At 42.3% G+C, this 22,303-nt stretch overlaps 1 protein-coding gene across 7 annotated transcripts in view; it reads right to left on the reverse strand.

Moving 5' to 3' along the window:
• Positions 1–22,303, reverse strand: part of UBE3C (ubiquitin protein ligase E3C) — a 378,461-nt gene that overhangs the window by 59,078 nt on the left and 297,080 nt on the right. Inside the window, exons 21-22 of one of the 7 annotated variants that reach the window (XR_004538177.1) lie at positions 14,451–14,530; positions 8,911–8,994 (exon numbers count right to left, since the gene is read on the reverse strand). The exons of 4 other annotated variants lie outside the window; for them this stretch is intronic. The gene's annotated coding sequence lies outside the window, so the exon portion shown is untranslated. Of the gene's footprint in view, positions 1–8,898; positions 8,995–14,450; positions 14,531–22,303 lie in introns of those variants that run through there. 2 more of the 7 variants (XR_004538176.1, XR_004538178.1) reach the window with 2 other exon arrangements.

A 22,303-nucleotide genomic window follows, 5' to 3' on the forward strand; every position in this document is an offset into this window, starting at 1 on the left:
CTGATGAAGCCGAGGCTAAATTAGTGCTAACGGCAGCTGTGTGCCGAAGTTAAAACCACACAGAGCTGCTGCTGCTGGTCCGAGGGTGCGGATGGAAGTCGAAGGTAGGAGTCCCAGAAGAAAAGTGGTCTACTGTTAAATATTTTTTGTAGAGCTATAACATTTGCCATTCCAGCAGAAGCAAGATTACTTGCTCCATGCAATGTGTTGTGATTAAAATCCAAGCACCTTTCCAGCGATGTTGTACCACTGCTGTGGTGCCATGCTGAAGAGCATGTTTAAATATTTAAAAGCCTTTAAATGTTATCTGATGATATCAATTTGAGAGACTTGCCCAGTATTGATGAGGGGGGGTCTTTTGTTGTTTTGTTCCATTTTGAAAGATGGATGCAAGGCAGAAAGTGAAGACGGAAAGAAAAACAGTTAATGGATAAGAAGGCCCTGGAAACATAGTTAAAAGCACAGAAAAATAAAGTCACCAGACAACAAAGGTAGGGGAAATTATTTTATTTTCAATATAGTGATTGAAATGTGTCAGTTTTGAGAATTTATATCTGCTGTATATATATATATATATATATATATATATATATATATATATATATATATATATATGAAAAAATGAATGGAAAAAATTGCATTACAATTAGTAAAGGGGGTGGGGTCTGGGGAAGAGCTTGAATGGGTTTAGGATGGAGTTTGGGAGGTCTGTGGTTGGGGGTACTCAGTTGATATTTGTTAGACTTCCCTGCTGGCACACCCTACTGGCATTTCAGGGCCTGTCTGGAGGGCCTCTGTGCATGCGTGGATGTCAGCGTGATGATGTCACGCATGCGCATGATGTCATCACGGCGACGTCTGCACACTTCTGGATGCCTCGAGCCATGGCCACTATCTTTAGTGTGCCCCGACTCGAAAAAGAGGACATGTCCGGCTTTTCCTGGTAAAGAAAAGATTAGGTTCTTATCTTTGCTAATATTTCTTGTAAATCCACACTTTATTACGGGACCAGTGGGTTATTTCCGTCTACCTGAAAGGACTTCGTAGGAAGCCTCAAATTTCAGAGACTTAAACCCCTCCCCCTCTTGCCTCATCACTGTCCTTTTGGAAATCAGTTAGTCTTAAAGCAGCCAGGAACATCTGTACAGGATGAGAACAGGGGACAGGGAATGGGGAAACTCCCCAACAAGTCTATTCTACTCATATTAACAAATGCAAAACAGCAACAATGAAAAACAAGAGAACCAGGTCATGAAACATTAGAAACCTGAATGACAAAAACAGTGCTATAAGGAGACACAGCCTGCTCTGTGAGAAGGGGGTTCCCCCCCCCAAAAAAAAAACAACTAAGTGCTAAATCCATTCTGATGGCACGCTTATAAAGGCTGGTCAGAAAACAGAAATCCAGCTTACCAATACTTGGAAAGGCAATCGGTGAATCAGCAAGGTATAGGGTGGGTTCCCAGAATAAAGTGTGGATTTACAAGAAAGAAGATTAGCAAAGGCAAGAACCTAATCTTTCATTCTTGTACAATCCCACTTTATTCCGGGACCAGTGGGACATAACACAGCAGTCCTGGAAAATCAGGATGGGATTGATGAGCCCGCTGCCAAAACAGAGGCACCAAAGCAGCATCCTGCTTGGCCACCACATCGATCCTGTAAAACTTGGTGAACGTATACAAGGAGGACCAGGTAGTGGCCCTGAAAATCTCATCCAGAGAAACAGCAGACGACTCTGCCCAAGAGGACGAAACACCTCTGGTAGAATAAGCCTGCACTTCAATGGGGGGCTTCTTTCCAGTTTCCTCATAAGCAGGAGAAATGGCCTTACAGATCCATCTGGAAATGGTGGCCTTAGAAGTTGGCCTACCTTTGTGGTCGGGACCCGCCAGAACAAACAGGTGGTCAGAGAGGTGAAACTCAGTGACCTCCAGGTACCACAAAAGGCTGCGCACATCCAAGGTCCACAATACCTGGTCCTGCTTCCTCGAGCCAGAGGAAGCAAAAGCAGAAAGTCGGATTTCCTGATTCACATGGAAAGTGGAAACAGGCAGAGACTTTTTAGCCAAGTATGCTTGATACAGCATATTAATAAAATCTGGGGAAAACCCATCCTCTACAGTGGGAGGATTTACGAGGTTTATCTCCTGAGATGTGCTTGTGTTTCACCATAGCATCACCTGCGCAGTCCCCAGTGCTTCCCTCCCCCCCCCCCCCATGGCATTTTCATGAGAGTCGGGGCAGAAGGCACTAAAAGACCCTTTTAGAAATTGGGCATTGTATCCGGGCCGCAGCGCATATGAAACATGGCTGCATATCTGAGAGCCATCCACCATAAATAAGGCATGAATCCATCACATCCTGCCCTGGGGAGGCCATCTATGTGGTTTTCTTGCAAAAATGAAGTTGTAAGTATGAAAAATAACTAAAATCAAATTGGGAAAATCCAAGATGGCCACCGCGGGGGCCGATTTTGACTAAAATAGCCGAGGAAAACCAAAGAGAACACCCCAAAAATGGTGAGTTTAGGATTTTAGGGGTGGGGTGGGGGTAGGGCATGCAGGGAAACCACCCAAAACCCCCTTTTTAAGTCCCCCCAAAATTGCTGATTCAGGTTGTCAGACTGTACTCACAGTGCTCTGAGCTGAATGGAAAACACTGTAGATAGAACTGAAATAGCTCACAGGGAGATCCTATACCTTAGATAACTGGAAAGCTAGACTTTTAGTCTTCTAACTGCCCCACCAGCTGAACTTCCATGGCCTTGTACCTCTGCCAGCCTTGGACATGACGCGCAGACTCCTGGCAGAGGAACATGGTCTGGCTCTGATTCTGGGTACGCCTCCAATGATTCACGTAGCCTGCGCTTGACCCACTAGCGGACAAACCTGGGATGTGCAAGCTCCCAAGGGAATAGTCCCTGAGCCCTGATCTGATGTGCAGGATGTCCAGGGTTGTACTGACAGACTTTTCAAAAGGTATGCAATCTCCTGCAGTCAGAGCTGTTCCCACAGGGAATCTCCATAGCATGAGGGCGAAAACCAAGAACACAAAGACTTAAATTACATGAAATAGAACACGAGCAGAAAAGACAAGCTCCTATAGCCTGGCTTGTAGGAAGGGACAGTAATGAGGTAAGAGGGGGAGGAGTTTAAGTCTCTGAAGTTTGAGGCTTCCTACAAAGTCCTGGCGGGTAGACATTATTTGTTTCCTCATGTATTTTCCCTTTTTTTGTTCTGCTTTTCTATCATGAATTGTATTTCTCTTCCCTTTTTTGCCTTATGTTATGAGTATGTTGGGCTATTTTTAATTTAATGTTATTATTTAAAGTCTGTAATGTAATGTTTCCCTCTGAATATATTTTAAATTGTACATCGCTCAGAATTACGATTAAGCGATTAATCAAATGAACTATTAAACTTGAAACTTGAAATAACTCACTGGTCCCAGAATAAAGTGGGATTATACAAGAACCTTAGTTCTGAAGCACTCTTAGGGTACCCATCTGCTAAATAAGAGAATGCTTTCAGCTTGTCCACTAGTGACTTCAAGCACTGACTTATTTGGCAAATTGACCTGTAGCAGTGCATTAGAACATGCTGTTTGGGGTCAGATGTCCAACATTACTCTTGCTTTCTGATAAAGGGCATGGAAAACCTCTCGTATGCTGAGAGGCTGGAGAAGCTGGGGCTCTTTTCCCTGGAAAAGCGGAGACTTAGAGGGGATATGATAGAAACTTATAAGATCATGAAGGGTATAGTGAAGGTAGAGAGAGACAGATTCTTCAGACTGGCGGGGGCAACAAAAACTAGAGGACACACAAAAAAATTGAAGGGAGATAGATTCAGAACAAATACTAGGAAGTTCTTCTTCACCCAGAGGGTGGTGGACACCTGGAATGCGCTTCCAGAGGGGGTAGTTGAGCAGAGTATAGTTTTGGGTTTCAAAAAGGGATTGGACGAGTTCCTAAAGAGTAAGGGAATCCAGGGGTACAATTAGAGGGTTACTATACAAGACAAAATGCTCTTGAGTAATAGATCACTACAGGTCATTGACCTGGGGGGCCACCGCGGGAGTGGACTGCTGGGCATGATGGACTAATGGTCTGACTCGCCAGAGGCAATGCTTATGTGCTTATGTGATTGGGGTAAGAAAAGTGTCCCTCCTTATATGGTGTTTAGGACCCTCCCAGTGCATCCCAGGATGCACTAGGAATGGGCAGGGTGCCACCATTTTGAGGAGTTGGGCTCTGGGACAGGAGTAGAGAGCTGCACGGGAACGGGGACGACGGGAATCCCGCGGGTTCCCCCTTTGGGTCACGGGGATCCCGTGGGGACGCCCCTAGGGTCGCGGGGATCCCGTGGGGACGCCCCCTAGGGTCGCGGGGATCCCGTGGGGACGCCTCCGAGGGTCGCGGGGTTCCTGCGGGGCTGGATGTACTCAGTCGCGCGGCTCTTCTCCCTACCTTCTCTGCTTGCAGCACAGAGCCGAACGGAAGTCTTCCCGACGTCAGCGCTGACGTCGGAGGGGAGGGAGGGCTTAAACAAAGCCCTCCCTCCCTCCGACGTCAGCGCTGACGTCGGGAAGACTTCCGTTTGGCTCTGTGCTGCAGGCAGTGCAGGTAAGGAGGAGAGTAGCCTCGCGGTTTCGAGTGGCTACCAAGGGAGGGGGCGGTCCGCCCCGCCACACCCCGCCCCGGTTGCAGCACAGCCGGCCAGGTCCCCTTACTTTTGTGGCACTTCCCCGACCGACCAACAACAGCCCCGGTCCGACAATCCTCCCTGCCCTGTAGCCGCGAATCTAAATTATCTTCTTACAGCAGCTGTAATAAGGTAATTTAGATTCGCAGTTAAGGGCAGGGAGGTTTGTCGGACCGGGGCTGTTGTCAGTAGGTCGGGGAAGTGCCACAAAAGTAAGGGGACCTGGCCGGCTGTGCTGCACCCGGGGCGGTAGAGAAGGAGTGGGGAGAAGGACGCTGAAAGGCCATGGGGAAGACGGGAGGAGGGGGGAAGGACTCTGAAAGCACTTGAAGACAGAGGAGGGAGAAGGACGCTGAAAGCACATGGGGAATACAAAGGGGTGGAGAAGGACGCTGAAAGGCCATGGGAAGGGCGGGGGGGGGAAGGACTCTGAAAGCACTTGTGGAAGACAGAGGGGGGAGAAGGATGCTGAAAGCACATGGGGAAGACAAAGGGGTGGAGAAGGACGCTGAAAGGACATGGGGAAGACAAAGGGGTGAAGGACGCTGAAAGGCCATGGGAAGGGCGGGGGGGGAAGGACTCTGAAAGCACTTGTGGAAGACAGAGGGGGGGAGAAGGATGCTGAAAACACATGGGGAAGACAAAGGGGTGGAGAAGGACGCTGAAAGGACATGGGGAAGACGGGGGGGTGGAGAAGGACGCTGAAAGGCCATGGGGAAGACAGAGAGGGAGAAGGACGCTGAAAGGACATGGGGAAGCAGAGGGGGGAGAAGGACACTGAAAGCACATGTGGAAGACAGAGGGGGGAGAAGGACGCTGACAGGACATGGGGAAGATGGGGGGAGAAGGACGCTGAATGGAAATGGGGAAGAGAGAGTAGGGAGAAGACGCTGGCAGGGAAGAAGACAGATGCCAGACTATGGGGGGAGCGGAGAGAAGAAGATGGGTGCCAGACCAATTTGGAAGGGGGAAGAAAGGGAGAGGCACAGTAACAGAGCAAATGGAAGATGCAGAAGGAAGAGAGACAGTGGATGGAAGGAATTGAATGAGAACATGAGGAAAGCAGAAACCAGGCAACAAAGGTAGGAAAAGAATTATATTTCTTTTTTTTATTTTGCTTCAGGATAAAGTAGTATATTAGTTGTGTTGATAAAAATTTATAAACATTAGAGGCTCTGGTAGAAACCCATTTGCAAAGTATGTATTCTTCCCAATTAATATTTTCAAATTAATAAAGTCTTTTTGCTTATTTGTAAATGGGTTTCTACCAGAGCCTTTAATTCAGTAGCATAATTAAATGAAATAACTATTTCTGAAGTTTATATGGACGGGCGGGGATGGAGGGGATTCCTCGCGGGGACGGGTGGGGACGGGTGGGATTCCTCACGGGGACGGGTGGGACTTTGGTGGGGACGGGTGGGATTTCTGTCCCCGCGCAACTCTCTAGACAGGAGACAGTAGGCATCCCTGCTGCCACTGCTTCTACAAAAAAAGTAAGGTGGGTTCTTGGCACACAAGGAAGGGTCCTGGGGGAGGGTCCTGGCACACACAGGAGGGGTGAGGAAGGAGGATTGTTAAGCTGAGTGCATGATCTGGCCTGACCCCTGGACCTCCAGGGATGTGTTGGGGCTTGGGGGGGTGGTTCCCTGGACCACCATCTTTTTAACTTCTTATCTGGGGAGGTGATCAGGTTCCCTAGACATGCTCTCAAGATCTGTGCCTACTGCATAGCTATTGTGAGCCTGGCCCCAGAAAATTTTGACCCCTTTAGCGACCAATGCTCAAAACTAACAGCATGCATATAATTTGCATGCTCCAAGTGTTAAGCACTGGTTGCTAAAATCAGACTGGTGTTTCTCTGGCACTGGAGCTTTATGAGTTTTGCCCCTTAGAGAGATTTGGGAGAGAATGAAAAACTTCAGTACTTCTGTAATCTGCAGGCAAAATTGACATTGTGTAGAATCATAATTCAAGCAAAGGCCCTACAAATCCCAGTTATGAGGATCCACACTGGATATGGCCTTGCTATACTACCCACACAGTTCAAACACCATTAGACAATGTCACTGAAAAATATAGCTGATACAAAATGAAATGACTCTACTGTGAAAAACAGACCAGCCAGATTCTTTCTGCGGGAGGAAAAGGCAAAAAGGACAAGTACAAAAAAACCCAAAAAATAAGGGCTTGAAGAATCCTATTACACTAGAAAAACTAATTTCGCAATAACAGCACCCACCTTATGGAACTCTCTCCCTCAATATCTTCGTGATGAATTACAACTACCAAAATTTAAAATCAATCTCAAAACTTTTCTTTTTCAAGATGCATACGACAAATCCTAATCTTAAAAAAATCATCTTTTTTTTTAGAACAGTCCACCTTCTTCTTTATTATGCCCCCACCCCTTATGTGTCATCCCCTTTCCCCTCTATATCCTTTTTCTTCTTTAATTATGTAACTTTTTCCCACCTCCCCATCTTTCCTCACTTTCTAGTTTGTCTGTAAATGTCATACTTGTTCACTCTATCTACTCTTTTACACTCTTTTTTATTTCTCTCTATTCTATATTAAATTATGTTTTGTTTTTTGTTTGTTTTTTTTAATTTAATTTTCTTTATTTATAATTGTAAACCGGTCAGATATTCATTTTATGATCGGGATATTAAAAACTAATAAACTTGGAAACTTGGGTCCATATGTGATCAATGCTCAAAAATGAAATAAAGATTGTGGGTATGTCTTATTAGCTCTGTCGATACATAGACTGAGGTTATTTTGTGTAATGGTGTGAAGTCAGGTCTTGATTGCATGTACAATAAGGCCTCTGAAATTTTTCTAGCTGGAGAGGTTGTTTACCTATGCAGGCTCTGGGGGTGCTTGCTATTCTGCTTGTCTTGGGATAAATTAAATGGGCAATTCCATAACTGGGCAACTCCATTTAGGTGGGCACTAAGGGCTTGATTCTGCAAATGCGCATCCTGAAGACAGGCGGCGGTAGGCATCTTACCACCGTCTCACAGCCAATCGGGACGCACATAAAAAAAGGGGGGGGGGGAAGATGCTTACATTGTAGGCGTTTGCTGCGCGCCTACGGAGACAAGTATAGATGCTTACAGACACCCAAGGTGTGAGCGTGGTTTTCCCCAAAGTGGTCTTGGGCGTCGGTAAACATCCCTACGCATATCCATAGGTGCGAGAAAGACCTTAAATGTAGGCCTTTAAAATGCTGGCCTACATTTAAGACATCTGTGAAAAAACTAGACACGATTCTCCATAGGACGCTGATGCGTGATTGACATGTGATTGATAGCCTATAAAGAATCAGACCCTAAAATCTTACTCTATAATAGAATCTAGATGTCTAGGTTCCATTATAGAATACTAGTGTAACCCTGTATTGGAATGCCCGACATTTAGGTGTTCACACTTACAGCTAGTGGTGTGAGCATCTAAATGCAGCGGGGCCAATTGTAACTTACAGTATTTTGTAAGTTACATGAATAAGTGGGAGCTCCACCTATGTCCCGCCCATTTGTATGCCTCCCTTGCAAATGCATGCTATGCAAGATAGTTGCATATTTACAGAATAGAGCTTAGATGACAAACTAGCATTTTTGTGCTTACTGCACACTTAAGCGCATATATATGCTAGTATTCTTAACATTTACATGCAGAATTGGCACATTAACATTACCATCTAGTTTACAGAATTGCCAGTCATACGTCATTGGCAAGAGTGAAGGCTTAAATGAAGAAAGAACTAGTTATCCATGCACAATGACCTTTCAGTGTATTATTATATATCAGTAGTGTTAGTCAGTAAGAAAAGGCTGGACTTGCTGGATCTCTTTCATCATGCTCAATGTAATTTTGCATTAAGGAAAATGTTTCACCATAGCACATATTTTTGAAATAGAGAGGGTAAGTTAATAACAGGGTGCCTACGCAAGGAAGGCACAACTCAATGTGCCAATCTAATTCAATATATAGACAACTCAAGTCTCATAAGAAATCACCCCTCTACATATTGTACAAAAAGTATGATGGACTATCAAAAAGGGTGAAAGCAGACTAGCAATGGCATGGTCAAACACAATTTACCTTAAGCATTTCATCATCAATCCATAAATGATGCATAAAGGAAACAAAACCAAAACAATTTTTTTTTATTATTGTAGCTCATATTACTTATCTTGAAGTGCATTCTAAATACTGTAGAGTAACCAACATATGTTTCGCAATCTGAATCAGGGAACCCACAGCCATATCAGTCCATCATCAGGGTAGTCTGCAATGAAAACAAAATTGCATCGGCATCCTTTTTAAATGCTAATTCAAAGCAAATTAACCAAATATACGGATAATAGATGCCAAATCAAATCAATGACATCCACTCTAATTCAGCATTTAATATAACAGATGAAACGGCATTTAGAAGAAAAATACAAAATTGCTTTCTGAAATTGCATAGTTGAATACAATCAACATGACTCCAATCCAAAAGTGCAAAATCAATCACTCTCCAGTACAAATCTTGAACAGAATATTGCTTAGCTAGAGAGTGGGCCACTAATGGGGATGCCTCATTATTACATTAAGGAAACAAGACAGAAAGAATATCGACTCATTTGAGCTTTGGTGTTGGAGAAGGATTTTATGCATTCAGTGGACCACTAGAAGAACTAACATTGATTCTGGAAGAGATGAAACCAGTTATGTCACTCGAAGCCCAAATGATGAAGTTACAACTGTCTTATTTTGGTCATACTATCAGAAGAGAAAGATAATTGGAGGAGAACATCATCTTTGGGAAGATCAAAGGAACTAGATAAAGAGGGCGACTTGCAATCCGATGGCTGGACATGTTGAAAACAACCAGACTAGCACGAAACCGATTTCTTTTTATATCTGTAATTCATCAAGTCACTAGGACTTGAGCATGAATCGATGGCTCCTAACATTATTGTATTTAATCTAGAACAGATCCTTGTGATTGTACAAGTACAGACTAGAAAAAGAAAGTAAGCAACATAATCGGTCATCTATCAAACAGAAAATCTCTATGATCCACAAGGTGAGTATAATTGTGCTCCTTCCATAGCCACATTATATTAAGCTCAGTCTGAAAACTGTAAATGTGTACATCTCTCGTTGGTTTGCTCACACTGCAATATGGAAATGACTTCTTGTTATACAGGAGGAATTGACAATATTTTGTATGTGGTTGAATTCTCTGGATCTAATAGTTACAATTTACTAGGCAATGCCATCACTGTATTGTTTTCTTAGATTTATATATTCTAAAAATTGACACTACTCTATATAGAAAACTGATTCATGGTAAATAATTTAAAGAAGCAATATTGGAGGAAGATGTAAGAATAATATGTTACTGTTTTTATTTTTGTTTTAATGATGTTTATTAACGGCCTCTTTTACAAAGCCGCGCTAACGGCCCCGAAGCCCAAAGAGATTTAAAGGGCTTCGGGGCTGTTGCCGCGCAGCTTTGTAAAAGAGGCCGTAAGTATTTTATATGTCATTTGTATGTGATTTTGTAACCCACATAGGATTTAAACAGGCTGGAAACTTTTTAAATAAATAAAGATTTATAAAATTTGTGCAGTGGAAGTTGCCCTAGATATATTGTCAGGAAGGCTAATTTTATGGATGTAATTTGTGCAATGAAAACCTTTTGCAACACAGGGCTTCTTGGTGGAAGACCACATAGTTTGTGCTTTCTCATATTCTAACAAGATTTCAGGTTTGTTCCAAGCCATTTTCATGTATTGGCATGTTCTATAGCTTCAATCTGGGGGGGGGTGTTCCAATTAGAAAAATTGGAAGATCTTTGTCATAAAGCATGTGGAAATCATGGATGATGGGTTTTGACCATTGAGGGTGCTGTGTGGATTCGTTCTATAGATCATAGAGATTTCTCTGCACAATGGAACAACTATGCTTCCTTTACTGTTCATATTACTGTCTGTAATTGCCCTTTGATTTATGTAAGGTGTATGAAGAGAATCATCCATTTAATCCACAACAATGCCTGCTGAGATGCAAATAAGGACAATGAGGCAGCCCCACTGGTGGCCTGTTTGGCTAAGCAACAATCTGGTCATGATTTGTGCTGAAATGTGATGTCACCGATTTGATTTGGCATCTACTAATCTGAATGTTGACTGATTAATTTGCATTGAGCTACAATATAAAAAGTATGCTCACACCATTTTGATTTTGTTGCAGAACACTCGATGGACTGAAATGGCCATGGGTTCCCTGATGCAGATTGTGAAACATGATGTCATGTCAGTTACCCTACGGTGTTTGGGTTGCTTTTTAAGATAAGTAATGAGTTAATGAAAAATCTTTTTTTTAATGTACCATTCTATGGACCAAAGATGAAATGTTGAAGGTGAATTGTATCTGACCATGCCACTGCTGGTTTTCTTTCACTTATTTTGAAGGTCCATCAAACTTAAAAAAAAATTTTTTTAAGGCAGCATATGCAATTATGTGCCTTTATAAAATAGCCTATTTAACTTTTTTTGCATAAAGTTACACTTGCTCTAAGATACATGGCTGTGTGTCAGTAACAACTGGCACATAGGCACGTATTTCACAAAATACATAAATAATTGTTGATTATACTCCCATACCATGCATTCTCTATTCTAGAAATACCAACATGTATATTGTATAAAAGCAGGTGCTATGTTTTTGAGCATCTACTTTCATGTGACACCTCCAAATTTCTGATCCTGTTTCTATCGCATCCAGATTCTCATTATAAAATTCATTTATTTCCTCCAATCTGGCCAGTACATTGTTAATAGCCTCTCTAATCTCATGCACACCACGGCTCATCATTTGTACTTACATGCTTATTATAGTCACTGGCCACTGAATGAGTTGGGGATTCTACCCGGGCCTTCCTGCTCTGCCCTATTGACTGCTTGACAATTTTTGCTGCATACAGCTCCTTAATGGTGGGTAGCAGGTTGCCCTTTTCTTGCTCTGGCATAGCAACCAATTCTGCTGCACAGGCCAGCTTGCCCCATTACTGCTTGTAATGCCCGGGAGCCTATATTTTCACCTCCAGTTGGTTCCTCACACTAGTTCATGTGTGGTCCATATGGCCTACTGTACAACATTGGGGCCGCTGTTCACTAGCCCTTCAGGGCACTGTATGCCCTGGAAGCTTGCTCTTCACCTATCTAAGGAACTATATACCTAACCCCTGCCCATTACTATATAGCACTGCACTCTCCTCACACAGATGCTTACTGCTCAGAGCATGTGTGGCCTGCTTTCCTCATCCTGCTGCTGTTACCCTTCCAGATCATTCTCACCATGGCTCTCAGAAGATTCAGTAGTCTTCTACCTACCAGCTGATCAGTCAGCTACTAGAACACAGCAGGTTAACAACTTCACTCATCCCAGACTGCCATAGAGGCCAAGCACTACAAATGCTATTCAATCCACTGCTCTGTGGCTTCTTCTCTCTGCTTTGCTCAGAGGGGATTTGTGGACTAGAATCTCTTTTCACTCTCTCTGAGGATTATTGGTAAGGAATATATCCTGCCTGATTTTTGGCACTCTTCCCATATTTGGCACTACTTCCGGTGATTAAAAAGAGGGGTATTTTTAGAACAATATTCATCTATGCAAGGCCCGGGGGCCAATGGCAACCCTCAGAGACATCTGGTGTAGCCCCCAATGTCTTTCTGGGGGTTTTCCTACTATTCTGCCTCTTATCCAGGCTCAGGACAGAAAGGGGAAAATGGAGGGGGGTGGGAGAACCACATGCTTGAAGGACAAGGCATTTCTTAAAAGAAACAAAGAAAATGCATTTGGAAATGCTCACAATCTTCAGGATCCCTTCCCCAAATAAAGTTTGAAGGTGGGCTGGTGAGGTTGTATGTCATTGACACATACTTGTCAGCAGTGTTGTGGCCCCGCATGGGAAGATATTTGGTGGCTCTCCATCTCATTAGAATCAAAATTGGCCCCAGCTTCATTTGCAGCCATTTTACTTACCAATTAAATTGAAAGTCTGCTTTATTGCTTCCAGTAATATATATGGGGGGGACTTGGGCCCTTTCAATTCTGTGGGTTTCAGCCAAGGAAGAGAAGTGGTTTATCTCCTAATTTATTCTTTATTTTCTAGCTCTGTAAAATGTTGGCGCTTCCTGTTGTGACTGTTCTGTACAAGGATTATACTTGGATTTTAATTTATCAGAGCATTTCTGGACCAGGCACAGGTAGGCTGAACCCTGTCCCCTTTCCCCTTAAGTTTGAAGGTTTTAGGGCATGTGATGGAATGAGTGGTATGGCATTGGCATTGTCTCATTTTTCTATCTAGCTAATCCTCACTGTTAAGATTTCTGGCTCTCTTCTATTTCTGTGAATTTTCCTAAAGAAAACCCCACGACCCTCCCTCCCCCCCCAAAAAAAAATTCCATACTGTTATCTCTTTCTGAATTTTGTTTACTGATCAGACTAGATAAAACCACTGCTAAATCTCTGTTTGTTTATTATCAAAGTTATCTAAGTGGTTTACAATCAGGTATTCAAGCATTTTCCCTATCTGTCCCAGTGGGCTCACAATCTTTCTAATATACCTGGGGCAATGGATGATTGAGTGACTTGCCCAAGGTCACAAAGAGCAGCATGGGATTTGAACCCACAATCTCAGGGTGCTGAGGCTGTTGCTCTAACCACTATGAAACTCCTTCCTCCCTTACTACTAGTTTTGGAGGAAACTAAGATATTTATCAGTGGCTCTTTAAATAACTATTTTTTACTAGCTTTCTCCCCCTCCCCCCAAAGCTAAAGCACTCACCTGGTTGATAGGCAGGTTCTATCACAAGCAGAAGTATAGAAATGTGTTTTAATACATAATAGCTTTGGAGACTGGTTTCACAGCTCACAGATGTTATATTATGTTATATCTGGTTTTCTATTCCGCCTTTACCTATTCAGTTCAAGGTTGGATTACATTACAAGAGGTTGGGTTAGTTACAATGGACAGATTGACACGGACATTTAATAGGGTTGCTAGTATAGGTAGATCTGTATAACTATTAATACAGTTAAGTCAGGGGTCTCAAAGTCCCTCCTTGAGGGCCGCAATCCAGTCGGGTTTTCAGGATTACCCCAATGAATATGCATGAGATCTATGTGCATACCCCAATGAATATGCACTGCTTTCAATGCATATTCATTGGGGAAATTCTGAAAATCCGACCAGATTGCGGCCCTCAAGGAGGGACTTTGAGATCCCTGAGTTAAGTCATAGTTTCAACTATATAGTTACAAGTAGATCATTATTGGTTCTTTGAATGTTTAGACCTTCCCATCCTGCCCTTCATCCCACCTTAAATTAGCTATATAGAGTGGGAGTGTGTGGCGCAGTGGTTAGAGTTACAACCTCAGCACCCTGAGGTTGGGGGTTAAAATCACACGCTACTCCTTATGACCTTGGGCAAGTCACTTAATCCCCCATTGCCCCAAATACATTAGATAGAGTGTGAGCCCAGTAGGACAGATAGGGAAAAATACTTGAGTACCTGAATGTAAAAAAGCCACTTAATTCTCTATAATTCTCCTTCAATTAACTCTAACAAGAGAAAATCATTATTGATTGAGATTATCAGGTTCAGACCTTTGTTGTCGGGTGGCCTTTTGATTTATACAAAGGGTTTTTCTTTCCTTTATAAAAGTTATACTCTAGTTATATACCTTTTTTAGGAGACCTGTTTACTGTATCTCTTCCCTTACAGAACTTGATTATCAGCTCAACCTTGACTTTTCTTCTACCCCTACATCAGAAAGGGGAAATAAGATATTCTTTAGGTAGAGTATATACCCCACTTGTTAGCAGCATTACTATTGCTTGAACGGTTAATCAAAGATGTCACCAAGTCACATTACTTACATGTTGATAGTCAGTTTTATTTCTAGGTCTAAATCCCTTCAATTAAAATTACTAAACAAACACTACTCTCAGATACACAAAATACATCTCTAAAACCTGAAACGATAACCTAAATCACTGTATACACAATAATAGGTGAGGAAGCACGTTGAACTACATACACAGAGGTAATCTGAACATGTTCTTCAATCTCACATAAGAATAATATCTGTTTCATATTTGCTTAACAGGTGAAGGAGGAAAAAAACAGGGTTGGAACTTCAGTAGGTCTTTTTATTTCTATCCACAGGTTCAAAAGCTCTTCTAGTTACAATATGGCTAAGAAACTTTGCATCTCCAAAGCTACTGCTGCTGCTCCCATTACAGTTTCTGCCTCTATCCAAACTGAATGTGTGATCCAATGTGAGAGACTGGTTTCATGTGCAAGATGTATGCATATTGAATCCCTCATGAAAGAAGTACAAGAACTAAGAGACAAGGTAACAAGACTAAGAGACATCTGTGATAATCGGAAATGTATCATGACATATCTGGGATGGGTCAGGGATCTACAGCAAAGGGGTGCAAGTGTTGTATTGAAAGAGGACAGCAGGGCACAAATCACCAGATCCTCAAAAATGAACCTCGCTACTCCATCTTCAGTTGAACATGAAAACCAGTTAGTAGCCCTGGAGATAGAGTATATAAAAATATCTCAAGAACAAGAGGAAACAAAACTAATCTGATCAGTAGCCAATAAGAAGTGAAAGACAGTGGTGATTGGCAATTCTTTTCTGTGGTACAGAGGTGCCCATCTGCCGACCAGACATGATGCCAAGAGATGTATGCTGTCTGCCTGGTGCAAAGGAACATTTGCTGAGACTCATTAAGCTCAAGGACCATTATCCTATGTTGCTCATTCATGTGGGCACAAATGATACTGATAGGCATCCTACTGAACGTATCAAGCGTGATTTCATGGCTCTAGGAAACAGGGTAAAGCAGTTGGGTGCATAGATGATATTCTTGTCAATCCTTCTTGTCGTGGGTAAAGGACAAATGAGGGAAGCTGGAGTTGAATGAATGGCTGTACTGATGATGTCAACATGAGTGCTTTGGTTCTCTAGACCAAGGGATGATTTTCCAAGAGCTGCTGAGCAGAGATAGCGTCCATCTATCAAAGAAGGGACAAAGTGTTTTTAGTAACAGATTGGCTAATGTACTGAAAGAGGCTTTAAACTAAATTTGCAGGGAATGGGTGAAAAATGCCCCAAAGTCATTAATAACTCTCAGGAATGTAAGATATCAAATACCATTATTGAAATGAGACAAAAGGGTGACAGCTAAAAAGCTCTAAACCGACAGCAAGAAGTCCAACAGGACAAGAACCACCCATGGGTTCAAAAATCACACAAAAAATAGTGGGAACGGACAATGAACACTCCACAATAGTACAAAATTATAAAAAACAAACTTGTTTATTCCAAAACAAAAGGACAAATATCAGCTGTGGACTCGACACAGTACTGTGTTTCAGCGAATCAAAACGCCTGCATCAGGGGTCATTGTAGTGTTGTAATACATAGGTGAACAAAGTCCTATGTTAACACAAGTCAAAATCAAACCAACGCAGAAAAAAATCAGACGCTGAAAAGCTATCAAGCAGTTCAAAGCTCTATCCACCAATGCACATAGTATGGGTAACAAATTTCCGGATCTAGAGGCTCTAATGAAACTGATTTAGATTTGGTGGCAGTCACAGAGAAGTGGTTCACAGAGAATCATGACTGAGATATAGTTATACCTGGTTATAATCGCTTCAATAGGGACAGGGTTGTCAAAAAGGGTAGAGTGGCATTGTATGCTGAGAATATTAAAAAGTGGCAGAATTGAAGGACATATAGGGAAAAGAAGCAGCACTCTGGGTTAATATGGAAAGAGGGAATGGAAAATATATGTTGGTATGATATAAAAGCCTCCTTCACAGTCAGAAGAAATAGATAAAGATTTAATTGAAGACATTCACAAGATAGCTATGAAAGGGGAAGTAATAATGATAGGTGATTTTAATATGTTGGATGTTGATTGGGCTGTCCCTGCTGCGGGGTTGTCTAGAAGCAAGTTCTTGGATTTGCTACAGGAAGAATCGTTCTGGCAGTTAGTAACGGAACTCTTGCAGGATAGAACTATTCTGGATCTGGTGCTTACAAATAGGGAAAATGTTTCTGATGTTACAATGGATGATCACCAAATGGTGTGGTTCAATATTAAGAAGGAGGAGGAGAGCACCTATTTTAAGACTGAAGGTTCTAGATTTCTTTTGAATATCTAACTTTGTTATGATGGGGGAATATCTCAAGGAGGAGTTAGTTGGATGGGAACAGCTGAGCAAAGTAGAACAGTAGTGGGCAAAACTGAAAGGAGTTATTTTAAAGGCAACAAATCTTTATGATAGATCAATACATAAAGGTAAAAGGAAAAGAAAGCTGCTTTGGTTTTCAAATGTAGCAGCTGAAAACGTAATGGAAAAAAGGTTAGCCTTCATAAATTACAAGATGTCACAGAGAGAGGAAGACAGACAACAATATGTGGAAAAGCTACAAGAAGGAGGAAAAGCTATCAGAAAAGCAAAAATGCACATGGAAGAAAAGATAGTCAATATGGTAAAATTGGGGGACAAGATATTTTTTAGCAATGTAAGTGATAGGAGGATGTGTTGAAATGGCATTGTGAGGCTCAAGGGTAAAAATTACAAATTTGCAGAAACTGATAATGATAAGTCTGAACTGCTTAACAATTATTTCTGTTCTGTGTTCATGGATGAAAAGCCAGGGGTTGGCTCACAGAAAACAAATGCAAATGGGAATGGAATGTGTGGTAGACTGGGATAGATTCTTAGAAGACCGTGAGGAGCTAGCTAAATTAAAAATAAACAAAGTGGTGTGACCTGATCGAATACATCCAAGGGTACTCAAGGAGCTCAGTGAGATTCTGTTGGCTCCGTTGTCTCACCTTTTCAATACTTCTTTAAAGTTTAGAGTGGTCCTGGAGGACTGGAGAAAGATGGATGTAGTCTCTCTACACAAGAGCAGAAGTGAGGAGTTTGGGAAATACATACCGGTTAGTCTGTCCTCAGTAGTAAGTAAACTAATGGAAATGCTTCTTAAGTGGAGGATAGTGAAATTTTTAGAATCAAAAGGACTGCAGTACCTGAAGCAGCATGGTTTTACAAGAGGCAGATCTTGTCAAACAAATCTGATCAATTTCTTTCACTGGGTGACCAAACAGTTGGATATAGGAAGAACACAAAGATGTGGTGTACTTGGATTTTAGCAAAGCTTTTGATATGGTCCTTAGTATATGGGCCCTAAAATGATGGACTGGATTAAAAACTGATTCTGTAGAAGGAGACAGAGGGTAGTGGTAAATAGAGTTTGCTCCAAGGAAAAGGTTGTTGTTAGTGGAATGTCGCAGGGATCTGCCCTTGAGCTGGTTCTTTTTAACATCTTTGTGAGAGATATTGTGGAAGGACTGTCTTGTAAAGTTTATCTTTTGCAGATGATACCAAACTCTGTAATAGGGTAGACAAACAGAGGATGTGGATAACATGAGGAGGGATCTAGCAAAGCTTGAAGAATGGTCTGGTAATTGACAACTAAGATTTAATGCTAAAAAAAGCAGGGTCATGCACTTGGACTGCAAAAATCCAAGAGAATAGCATAGTATAGGGGGTGAAGTACTTCTGTGTATGAAAGAAGAGTGGGACAAGGGTGATTGTGTCTGATATCTTAAGGTGGCAAAACAGATAGAAAAGGTGACGGTCAAGTCCAGGAGGATGCTTGGGTGCATAAGGAGAGGAATGGCCCTTAGGAAAAGGAAGACAATAGTGCCACTGTAGAAGTCGCTGGTGAGGCCCCATTTGAAATACTGTGTGCAATTCTGGAGATCACACCTTCAAAAAAGGTATAATTATGATAGAGCTGGTTCAGAGGGCTGCAACAAAATTGGTTAATGGTATTTGTCGCAAAGCGTATGGGGACAGACTTATACACCTCAATATGCTTGAGTATCTGATTGTAAAAACCACTTAGATAACCTTGATAGGTGGTATATAAAAAAATCCTAATAAACTTGAAACTTGAATAATAATGTATACTCTGGAAAAAAGGTAGATAGGAGAGAGGGGATTTGATAGAGACGTTTAAATATCTTTGTGTGAATCTTTTTCCAATAAAGAAAAACTCTGGAATGAGAGGGTGATAGGCTTAGGAGTAATCTAAGGAAATTATTTTTTACAGAAAGGGTGGTAAATGCATGGAATAGTCTCCTGATAGAGGTGGTAGAGACAAAGAAAGTGTCTGAATTCAAGAAAGCATGGGACAGGAACGTGGGATCTCTCAGAGAGAAGAAATAGTGGTAAGCAGACTGGATGGGCCATTTGGCTTTTATCTGCTATCATGTCTCTATGTTTCCCTGACACCACTCCCTCACTGATATTGCAGTTAAGAAATCTTACAGCAGGCGGCATTAACCTGCCATGTCAGGGGCTAAGTCAGAAGGATGGGGCTCAAGCTAGGTGGTGCTTAAATGTTCTGGAGCAGAGTGGATCAGGGAGGTTTCAAGGGAAGAAGTCTCCAGGAGTGAGACCCCAAGTAAAGAGATCTCTTGGAGGAGGACCAAGAGGAAAGGAATCCTCCAAAGGAGTTGGCTGGGTTACAGTCCCTGTAGGGGAGATCCAGGAAAGCAAGGAGTGGCCCTACCTCCAAGGTTTACATTTAGGGGTAAAAAGTACTGTACAGTAATTGAGCGACGTTGTGCTTTCGTTGTGAATGAACCACAGCCCTAACAGAAACTATCTGGATGATTAGTGCAATGTCTTGGCATGATAAATAACGATAAAGACTGATATTAATCACTGTAAATAATGTCTGTAGTATAAAAAAACAAAGACAACTGTCGTTAATCCTCCTTATACGTTTAGCCTATAAATGCACGATATATTGCCCAATTAACGTTTATAATTATATATAACGAGCTAGTGAAAACTAAATATAGATTTGAAATCAGCATGAAATATACTACAAAACCCACCCAACATTAACTCTGATGAAAATGATGTGTTGACCTGTGTAATTACTCTGTTTAACTAGTACCACTAGATGGTGCTATATACTAGCCTATATAATTATGTTGATCAATGGTTCTAGTAATCAAGTTAAGGGATAGATTTGCTGAACTCTTATTGTACACAGCATTTATTTTCCCTCAAGATTAAAACAGAACCTTCCTAATCACTGCAGAACTCCACTTCACATCATACTATAATAGTTAAAATTACTCCTTAGGATTTGTAAAGTATGCTTGTTTATTTATTTAAATTTCTTATATACTGCTTCTGTCACTGATACACATAAAGCAATGTTACATGTGTGGAAATAAGTGCTTATAAAATTTGCCATTTGATATGTGCATAACCTCATACATATACAACTTATATACAGGGGGACGAAGTGGAGTTAAGTATATCCTGGTACTTTCAGTAACTTTACAAACTATGCACATATGCATATCTAATCTAATTCAGCAAAACAGAAATGATAAATAGTAGTAGTAGTAGTAATTTGGTATTTATATATTCCACTGGATCCTCAGTGGTGCAAAGCAGATTACACAGCAACATGAGGGAGAAAAAATATTAAATTAACTGGGATAGGTTAAGGTTTATTAAAAATTGATATACAGTGGAACCTTGGTTTACGAGCATAATTCGTTCCAGAAGCAAGCTCGTAAACCAAATTGCTTGTATATCAAAGCAAGTTTCCCCATAGGAAGTAAGGGAAACTGCTTTGATTGGTTCCACCTCCTCCCCCCCCCCCCCCCGAGGCTACCGGCGCTGCTCCATTCTTCCCCCCCCTTTGAGGAATCCGCCGCTGTTCCAAACCCCTTCCCGTGATCCGGCTTCCCCCCACCTGCGAACCGGCATCCTCCCCCCACTCGCATTGCCCCCCCTCCACCACGATCCTACTTCCCCCACCCAAGCAGTCTTGGCACCAGTGCCGGTGCCCGAAGATCCTCCCTCTTCTGGCGCGGCCTGGGCTGGGCGGTGCATCGGAGATCCTCCTTCTTCTGGTCTGGGCTGGGCTGGACTGGCTTTGAGCATTTGCGCATGCTCAAAGCCTTCTGGTCTCGCTCTCAATCTCGGAGAGAGCGAGACAAGAAGGCTTTGAGCATGCGAAAATGCTCAAAGCCAGTCCAGCCCAGCCCAGACCAGAAGGAGGATGATCTCCGATGCACCGCCCAGCCCAGGCCGCGCCAGAAAAGGGAGGATCTTCGGGCACCGGCACTGGTGCCAAGTTGGGTAAAGGAAGTGTCATTGACTGCTCGGGGGGGGGGAAGTATGATCACGGTGGAGGGGGGGGCAACGCGAGCGGGGGGGTTGCCAGATCACTGGGGGGGATGCTGGATCACGGGGGGGGGGCGCTCGTACAGCGAGGCAAGCTCTGTTTACGAGCCACCAAATTTGCGAATGTTTTGCTCGTCTTGCAAAACACTCGCAAACTGGTGCACTCGTAAACCAAGGTACCACTGTACCTCTAAATACAAAAAAAAATCATATAGAAAAGAATTCCATTTTTTAGATAAGAAAAACCTAATCATATATATCATAGAACCCTCACATCACATCACCTCCCTCCTACAATAAAGCACAATTAGCATAAAAAATTTTTCAATAAGTTTTAAGAACACATCAGAAACTAGAATAGGAATTACACCTAAGATCTTTAGGTAGTAATATCCATTATTAGTACAGCTTGATAGTTACAATAATTTTTAAAGATTCTTAGTGCACAACTTTAGGTATGGGGAAATAAATACACACGAGTCAGATCTTATACATGTAAAAGGCCTCATAAAATAAGGAAGCAGGCACGTACTTGTAGAGTAGGCATGTTGAGGGCAGGAGGGGGAAAAGGAGCTTGGGTGGAGTATGAGTGGCATCAATTTACACACATATTTTATAATAAACACATTTATTATTACGATTTATTTTATTTAGAATGCTTAGCGCTTGCCAAATAACCATAGTTCAAGCTGAGTGAAATAATTTACACAAATCTATAACATACTAGCAGACCACACAAAATATAACAAGGAAATAAAATAGCATACTAGGGATGCACATTAATAACTGCTGCAATTTAAAAAAAGAATTACGGCTAATAAATTAATTGCACTGCAGCTTTTCCTGTCAATCTCTCCCTTCCTTGGTGCACAGTCCAGCATTATCTCCCCCACTGGATCTACCCTAAATCTGGTCCAGCTGCATAGGGTTGGAAAGGGTCAGAGAGAAAGCTCTGAAACAAGCTGCAGGCAGGTATGAGTATTATTGCTCCTGCTGGAGACACAAAAAATACAGATTTAAGGTAGACCTGGAAAGGGGAGGAAGGGGCAGGTGCTGAGCCATGGGCAGGGTAAAGGGACTGGAGGGAGAGATGCTGCACATCGGAGGGGGGGGGAAAGAGATGCTGGCCAATAGGAGGCAAACAAGTATGGTGAGAGAGAGAAATAATCTAACTGAGAGAGAGAAGATATGGACTAAGAAGGACAGAGGGGAGAGAGATGTTGGACCTGGGGGATTGGGGAGGGAGGAGGAAGGAAGGAAGAAAGGAGAGTGAGA

The sequence above is a fragment of the Geotrypetes seraphini genome, chromosome 2, assembly GCF_902459505.1.
Source record: "Geotrypetes seraphini chromosome 2, aGeoSer1.1, whole genome shotgun sequence".
NCBI classification, from domain to species: Eukaryota; Metazoa; Chordata; class Amphibia; order Gymnophiona; family Dermophiidae; genus Geotrypetes; species Geotrypetes seraphini.